This window comes from Nannospalax galili, unplaced genomic scaffold (genome assembly GCF_000622305.1).
Source record: "Nannospalax galili isolate Female #2095 unplaced genomic scaffold, S.galili_v1.0 scaffold12703, whole genome shotgun sequence".
NCBI classification, from domain to species: Eukaryota; Metazoa; Chordata; class Mammalia; order Rodentia; family Spalacidae; genus Nannospalax; species Nannospalax galili.
Genome location: NW_008348661.1, coordinates 10,203 through 18,358, shown reverse-complemented (window position 1 = coordinate 18,358; position 8,156 = coordinate 10,203). Strand labels below are relative to the sequence as shown.

At 46.2% G+C, this 8,156-nt stretch overlaps 1 long non-coding RNA gene across 2 annotated transcripts in view; it reads left to right on the top strand.

Annotated features, from left to right (window-relative positions):
* LOC108491434 overlaps positions 1 to 4,483 on the top strand; it is an 8,501-nt gene extending 4,018 nt beyond the window's left edge. Inside the window, exons 2-3 of one of the 2 annotated variants that reach the window (XR_003851525.1) lie at positions 3,451 to 3,531; positions 4,341 to 4,483. This is a non-coding gene — a long non-coding RNA (uncharacterized LOC108491434). Of the gene's footprint in view, positions 1 to 3,450; positions 3,532 to 4,059; positions 4,151 to 4,340 lie in introns of those variants that run through there. The other variant, XR_001872752.2, reaches the window with a different exon arrangement.
* The last annotated feature ends 3,673 nt before the right edge of the window (positions 4,484 to 8,156 follow it).

The window sequence follows — 8,156 nt, the reverse complement described above, 5'->3', positions numbered from 1 at the left end:
CAATTGCTAGAATTGTCAATTCAGAAAGTAGTTAAGTTGATATTTCAGGGAAATGTACCTAAACTTTGTGCAGTGTGACTCTACTCTGTGACTGACTTAATTGATGAGACTCATCAGAGTTTAACGCTTGTTTTTTACTGTAAAGAGCAGAAATTCACTGTCCCCTTCAGTTTTACTTTAGTTGTTAGCAATTTCCAGTAATTTCTAGGACATCTTTACAGGCTAGAATTCAGAAGGCAGTTCAGAGGTCTGATTCACCTGTGTGCTTCCTCTCCAGGGGGTCAGAGGAGCCTTGACCAGGTATGCTTCCTTTCTGAGTCGGTGAAGCAGGGAGGGGTAGGGGACGGAGGCCATGCCAATCACGCTGACACCTTGGGGCTCTGCTTGCTTCCAGAAGCTAGGCTATCACGAGGCTGGCGCTAGAGGCCATCCCCTTGGAACTGAAGACTGTGTGCTGCATCCCTGGGATGAGGGAGATGCTGAGGAAATTCCAAGGTAGGTAGCCATGGACTTAGGTCCACTGGACCCCACTTTACCAAAAAAGAAGTGAGACCCACAGTGCTTATGACAGCATGCACAAGACCTGTGCAAACCAGACAGGGGCCCAACACACATGGGGGAGGTGGGCAGGAATCCCCAGCCCTAGCTGAGGATCCACTGGCAACCGATAGATGCTGGGAGAAGGAGGAGGTGTGATACCTGGTAGGTTGACCAGACTCCAAGGGATAGACCTGCACCTAGGAGCACTTGGGAAACACAGTTGATAGTCCTTAAGAAGAGAAAAAAAAAATAGAGGACGGGAACTTTTGTGGGTGGTGGCAGATAGTAAGGCAGGAGTGGGGGGTGGTCTGAAGATGATCAAAATACATTGTATGAAATTCTTGAATCAATAATAGTATTTTAATGGGAGACAGGAACAAGTCAACGGAAGTCAGTTTATTTGCAGTTTAGGTCAAAAGAAAAACTTTCTCCCCACGGTGCCTGTAACAGTCTTACAATGCACAGGAAAGATAAAGTACAGGCAGGAAGGTTAGTACAGACTCAGCTGTGAGATAAGTCCTGGGAGCTGGGAGATTAGCTTTTTCCTGAGAGAGGAGTTTCCTCTCTGGCACTGGGGTTTCTATTTTATGCTTACCACAACGTGGGGTTTCCTGGAGACAGTTTATTCTTTTATTTAGGACCCTGGTGACAGTAGGTGTGTTTTATAGACAGAACCTTAACACCTGGGGTTTGGTTGTCAGCAGAGTTGACTCTGTGGGGGCCAGGCAGCAGTATCAGAGCCCCGAACTCTAGAGGCAAAAGTCAGCAAAGGCTTGTTTTGAGAGCGTGCTCTCATGGACTGTGGGGGCTCCAGAGCTGCATCCTTTTATCTGAGACCCAGGCTTCCAGAACTCCAGCTCCACTTCTTGCTTGTGGTCAGGGAAAAGGGCAAACAACAGAAGTCACCTGGTTTTCTCCTGTTCTTCATGATCAACAGACCTAGCATCTCTGGTCACCAAAATGTTTGTGAACTATTAACTATAAACATATATGTTGTTTCCAGTATTATCTGTTCCTTTGAAGGCTATGAAAACAAGTTTTGAGCATATGCGTTCACTGAGGATCAATGAATACAGGGCAGATTCTGAAACATGGGGTTAATGGGGCAAGACAAAAACATTATTTTAAACTTTTATGAAAGAAAGATTCTTCTTTTGCTAAAATAACACGAACAATATCAAGGTATATGTACAAAGAAGTAGTGAGCACTCCAAAAATACCATTCCAACTTTAACACCCATTAGGGCGTATGAATGCAGGCTCCTGTCCCATAACTTTCTAAGCTTAGACAGCACTGGTGCAGGGCACTGAGGTACATGGACCTGCCACAAGCTTTCCTGTGTTCCAAAGAAGTTAGGGATCAGAAATTGGTAAAGGAAACGGATTTGCTTACAGTCTGACCAAACCTGGGACAGAGAGACTTCCAGGTTCCCTCTGCCTTCCTGTAGCAGGCAACACTTTCATAGAAATCATGGAACAGAAGCCAGTAAACAGCATGCTTGGTTTAACCATGAGACAGTTCAGCTGCTGACTTTCCTGGCAGGATGGGCACCTGAGGCCTCCGCTTTCTCCATTTCCTGTTGCAGAAGCAGGGTTTTTCTGTTTTTTTGTTTTGTTTTGTTTTGTTTTTTAATTTAAAAGCCAGCCCGGCTTTGAACCAGAAATCTTTCTGCCTCTGCCTCCCAAGAGCTGGTATTGTAGGTGATCATCACCATCTAAGAAGTTATGCTTTGACTGCCATATTTTCAATGTATGGTTAGATACATGCTAATATGTTTTGTTTTTGTGGCCTTTTCTTTCAAAATACCTGTCCCTAATCTGTTGGGCTTATTTTCTTACTCTTGGTTTATATGATACATTGACTTTAGTCAACGTACATGGAGACTTTTATATTTACATATATGTGTATGCAAATATATATGCATATGTATACACCACATACACATACACTATACACACACACATAAATGTTTGGAGGAGACAGAGTCTCATGTACTCCAGGCTCGTTTGAATTCACTATGTAGCTGAGGGTGACCTTGAACTCCTGATCCCCTTGTCTCCAGCTCATAACTTCTGCTCTATTTTATATTTTAAAGATATCTCTAACATATCTAAGTTTAATCATCTCCATTTAGGGATTATAACAGAGAAGTTCAGAGCTACAAGCTGAGCTGTTTTTAATTTACTCCTACAATTTGTAAGCCTTGTGGTTTATCTCAACAAACACACCATTCTTCAAATGTGATTCATTTAAGGAATTGGAGCCTTGCAACTTTCCACGTGTGTGCCAATGATTACATTACAGTTGTATTATTTATTTCAAACTGTTGTGATTTGGCTTGGTGGGTAAAGGAGCTTGCTGTCAAGCCTGAAACCTGAGTTCAATTCTTGGGACCCACGTGGTGGAGGACGAGAACCAACTCCTGCATCTGTCCTCTGACCTCCACATGCACACAATGGTACACTCACACACATGCACACACACAAATAAATAAATATAATTAACACTTTTATTCACTTTTTCTTTAATCAACAAGTTTCCTATGCACTGTGGAAAAAGGAAAATACTCTATTTCTTCAGTGTTAGACCTAATTTCAAAAGAAAGAGATCTTGTATGCATTTTCTTTCACTAATAATTTCTCATATGCTATTATTCTCCGCAGGAAATTTAAAGTTACCTCAAAAATAATAATAATCAGGTGGACAGGGTTCTGAGCACGTAACCAGTCCTAGAACAACCTGGGACAATCTGGATGTTACGGCTGTCCTCCACCCCCAGAGTTGAAAATCTTTTCAAAGTCTCTGACTCCAGATTAACTACCGACAGCCTGCTAACCTTCCTTCTAGAAGCCTTGATGGTGACGTCGACAGCTGGACAGCACATAATCTGAGTGTTATACATATTACAGAGTGGAAAATGTACAAGAATCCCAAAGGATCGCCTTTCGCTGCCACACAGCACTCACTGAAGGTGAGCCATTAAGTTGGAGGTGAGTGTCATTTGGGGCGGGTTCTCCAAACACTTCAGCCCACAGCAATAGCAGCAGGGGTGACTATGAATACCACAGCAGAACTCTAAGCAAAGGTGACTAGGCCCAGGGATGATTCAGGGATTTATTTCCACACTCACCCATCTCTGCATGGCCAACAGCACCATGGGTGGGCTGTGTTTGGGTCAATCTTGACAAACTTTTAAAAAATATTTTATTTTTATTTTTTGTGTATGAGTGTATTGCCTGCATGTATGTGAGTATGCCTATGTCATGCAGAGGGCTTCAGATTCCCCTGGAACTGGAGTTAAGGACAGTTTGGAAGTGCCATGTGGGTGCTGGGAATTGAACCTGGGTCCTCTCCAAGAGCAGTCAGTGCTCTTGACTCCTGAGCCATCTCTCTAGTCCCTTCACAAACTTTTTATAACAGACTTTTTTTTTGGATATTTTGTTAGCAAATTATAAAATGTAAATCATTTAAATATACTTTACATATGTGTAACATTCCAAACTTTCTCTTTTTTGGAGATTTCTAGGCAACATTTTCCACCTTGAATTATCAAATTATCGAACATCTCCAGAAAAAATTCCAATATATTTATCTAAATTACATCTGTGTGTCACTGGACCATTGAGCTGGGCATTTTCTAAATACTGTTGGTTGATTATTTGGGATGGTGTTTTGTGCTTTGGGGGTTTGGAAGGGAGTTTAGGAGCCTGGTTCTCACAAGAATCAAAGGCTAGACCCAGGAACAGCTTATCTCCCACTTCATGGAATTAAGAGGTCACACCAGAAATTCCGGCCGCAGAGCTTGGATGAAATTCCTGCATTCAAAATCAGCTCTGCCCTTTGTGCCTATGACCTGCACGTGCCTCGGTTTACCTTGTCGGTGAGTGGGGATAGCTGCACTGCCGACTCCATATCGCTGTGGATGGAAATAGTAAGTCAGTGCTCAGCACAGGGACCGCGCAGCTGGCACGCGGAGCTCCCTCCCTCCCTCCCTCCCCAGTCTCGCCGGTCAGTGCGCTGCCTTCTCGGTGCGGCAGAGATGGACTCAGCCCACAGCGGCGCCCACGGCCGGTGCATTCTCCGACAGGTCCCGCCTGGAGAGGCCTCTCTTCGGGGTCACCCTGACCGTCCCGGTGTGGGGGGGACCCGCACCTCCGCGCCCCCATGTCCTTCCTCCTTCCCGGACCTCAGCTCCCTACAACTGGACTGCAGCTCCCTACAACCTCAGGGCCGGACGAGACCATCGGCCGCTGCGGCTCTTCCTGCTCCGGCGCCGAGTGCCCGCCGCCGGCCTCCGTGGCCGAGTGCAAACCCCCGCGTTCCCCCGTGTCCGCGGGGCCGTGGCGGGCCAACCCCTCAGCCGCGTCCTCCGGGACCCTCGGCTCACCCCGCCGCACGGTGGGCCGCTCCCTCTGGGGGACGCCGGCCCTAGTAGGCACCGCCTGCGTCCACGCGGCCACCAGGGAGGGCACTGTGTTCGTCCCGCAGTAGCACCGCGCTGTGCCCCCGGGTGCTTGTCTCGGTCCCCTGAGCTACAGCGTGAGGGCGGTGCTGCGGATCCACTCGGCCTGGGGCAGAAGGCCTTCCACACCTGCGGCTCGCACCCCACCTGGTCTAACACCATCTACATGTGCACGCAGCCCGGGAGCGGTGAGTTCCTCCCCCTCTTCTACAATGTCTTCACCCCACTCCTTGACCCTCTGATTTACACGCTCGGGAACCGGGAGGTAAAGGGGGCGCCGAGGACGCTGATTTGGGCCTATGTAAGTTTAAGAAAGAAATTAATTCTACTCAAAGGCAAGGTTGGGAACTCTGGTGTGCTTTTTGTCAAACTAGAGTCACCTGGGCAAAGGAAACCTCAGTTGAAAAATGGTTTCCTTCAGACCTGCTTGTGGGTCGTCTGTGTAGCTCTTTCTAGTTTACTAATTGATGTAGGAGGGCCCAGTCCACTGTGGGTGGTACCATCCCTCCGCAGGTGGTTCTGGACCTTATAAGAAAAACAGTTCAGCAAACCAGGAGGAAGCAAGCCAGTAAGCAGCATCCCCCATGGTCTCTACTTCTGTTCCTGCCTCCAGGTTCCTGCCTCGAGTTCATGCTATGATTTCCTCAATGATGGACTGTAGTCTGTCAGCCAAATAAAGCCTTTCCTCCCCAAATCACCTTTGGTGTTTATCATAGCAATAGAAAGCAAACTAGGACATCTACAACATTAAAACCTTACCATACTTGAGATGTTTGACACCACCAGCATCTTTCAGAATTTGAGCAAACTTCATTACAGAATTTTGGCCCATTCTAGTTCTCTTTTGTGCTAATTGTGAAGAAGTATGTGAATTCTAGTATTCTAAAACAATACTTATCTATAGGAGGTCTACTGATGACTGTGGGACCACAAATACCTATGTTTGCTATCCTCAAAGGCTGGGAATGTGGACTGCGCCACATTCTTAAGTCAGCCTAGAACGCACAGTGGGAAATTTACTGAGAGCACTGGGGTTTCTTTTACATGGGCTTTCTGAGTGTTTAACCATCACTTACAGCACCATGAACATCTCATTCTGATTATGCACATGTGTAAGTCCTGTTAGGATGCTGTCAGCAGGGACAAGAACTTTTGTTCTCTTTACTGTCTTCTATCAAAAGATGTTTTTTTGGTATGATATACCATGTTACCCACCCCCTCACTCAACAGCAGCAGAGGAACGTTTCTTTTTAATTGCACTTATTTGAGAGAGATGTGCATGCCATGCGTACACCTGTGGAGGTCAGAGGAACACTTGAGTGGGAGTCCACTGTCTTCCACCATGTGGGTGTCCTGGGATCAGACTTGGGTGATCATTCTTGGAGGCAAGTGCCTTTATTTCCTGAAATATCCCAGGAGGAATCTTTCTATTCTAGACACTGTTTTTGGTACTTACATTAAACACCTGTTCGAGCCTCTGCAGTTACTGAATCTGTGAAATTCTCTGCTGCTGTGTGAGCTGATGACAAGAACAAAGCTCATGTTCAGTGGTGCGCTGTAAACAAAGAGACAGGTAGAAGGAAGGGAAGTAACCACAGGGTGGGAAGGCTTGGCCTGGATGTCTAGGAGGCAGCTATGAGCTGACATTTCATCCGGATGATAGAAGATCCCTGAACTCTCTCCTACACCACAGCAAGCTCAGACATCAGGTCAGAGTGAGTTTGGATGCTTTAACAGATGAGGAGAAATACTGGTCCTATCAGAGAAGGAAGAAACTGCCAGGCAGAAGAACTTCACGTGCAGCAGACGAGTAGGGACTTCGACTCCAAACACAGGGCATTTTTAAGACGTTCAGTAATGGTCATTGCAGCTCTCAGACCCATTCCTTCCGCTGTGAATGGTTGTCATCAATGCTACAGGTCGAAGGTACATGCACAGAGGTCCTGCAGAATGTTGAGGACGAGAGGGAAAAGGTAGAGCCTGGCACAGGAGTGGGGTGGAGGTTTGAAGGGTGGGAAGAAAGGACGGCGCATTCTCCAGTGGAAAGCTGAAGCATCACTGGAGGCGTAAGCTCGAGTCTTACTGTTCCCTGTGCTCTCATCACTGTCTAAATGAACCAGTCCGGCACGCTTTGTTTTTCTCTGGAGGAGTAAACAGCGGAGACATCTAATCCTGAGATTTTTCAAATACATATGAATGAACACAAACTGTATCTCCATTTACAACAACGAAACAGCAGATTACATTAGTATAGCTTGCAATGACGAGGCAGGGGACTCCAATTCCTAGAGCAGTCAAGTATTTGGTATGAAGGTACATGCAGAAGCTTACTTAACATAGCGTTTGCCTGGCATCCCTGACCTGCTGCCATCACAGGAGAAGTGGAGGCAGGAGGATCAAGAGTTCAAAGTCATTCTCGATTACATAGTGGGTTCAAGACTAGTGAGAGATACATGATACCCTGTCTCAAAACATTATAATAGATAAAGAGACCAAAAGTGCCATCAGCAAAGCCGAAGGCATCTGTGTGACCAAGGGACTTACAGAGAAGCAACCCACAGTATTTCCCATCCCTGACTGACATTCTGGAAACCTCTGTCCCTATCCTTATTTTATGATCATGGAAAGGCTGCTCCATAGTAAGATGGCCAACAGTATCGTCCACAAACTTACAAAAAGGGAAGCACAGTCAATGGTCTTCACAATAGAATCACCTTCCTTCTCGTCTGTGATTGCCCGTTTGAATCTGTTGGTCACCTCTCTCTGGAACCACAGCTGGAAGAGTTAAGAGTCTTGTACACATCGCCACACCCCATCAGAACATGAACATTCCGTTAATGACAAGAATGTTTCCTCATCTGAGTCAGATGCCAAAGTCTGGCGTATGTGAAGTCTATTGCTGGAAGGTTCTTTTCTGGCAACAAGCTCTCCTGCAATTTCCATGATTGCCATCGCTCTTGAGGAAGGTTGACAAATGCTGAAGGTGGAGCTCAAGGCCAAGCTGACGTAATAGACCTCTCCAGGAGACACAGCGAGATCATGATTCTGTGTAGTCCTAATTTTAATGCAGACCTGGAATATGATCATGTGGCTCCTTGAGTAGATGAAGAAATAGTGATGCGGGTGAAGTCATCAGGAATCAGAGATGCCAAG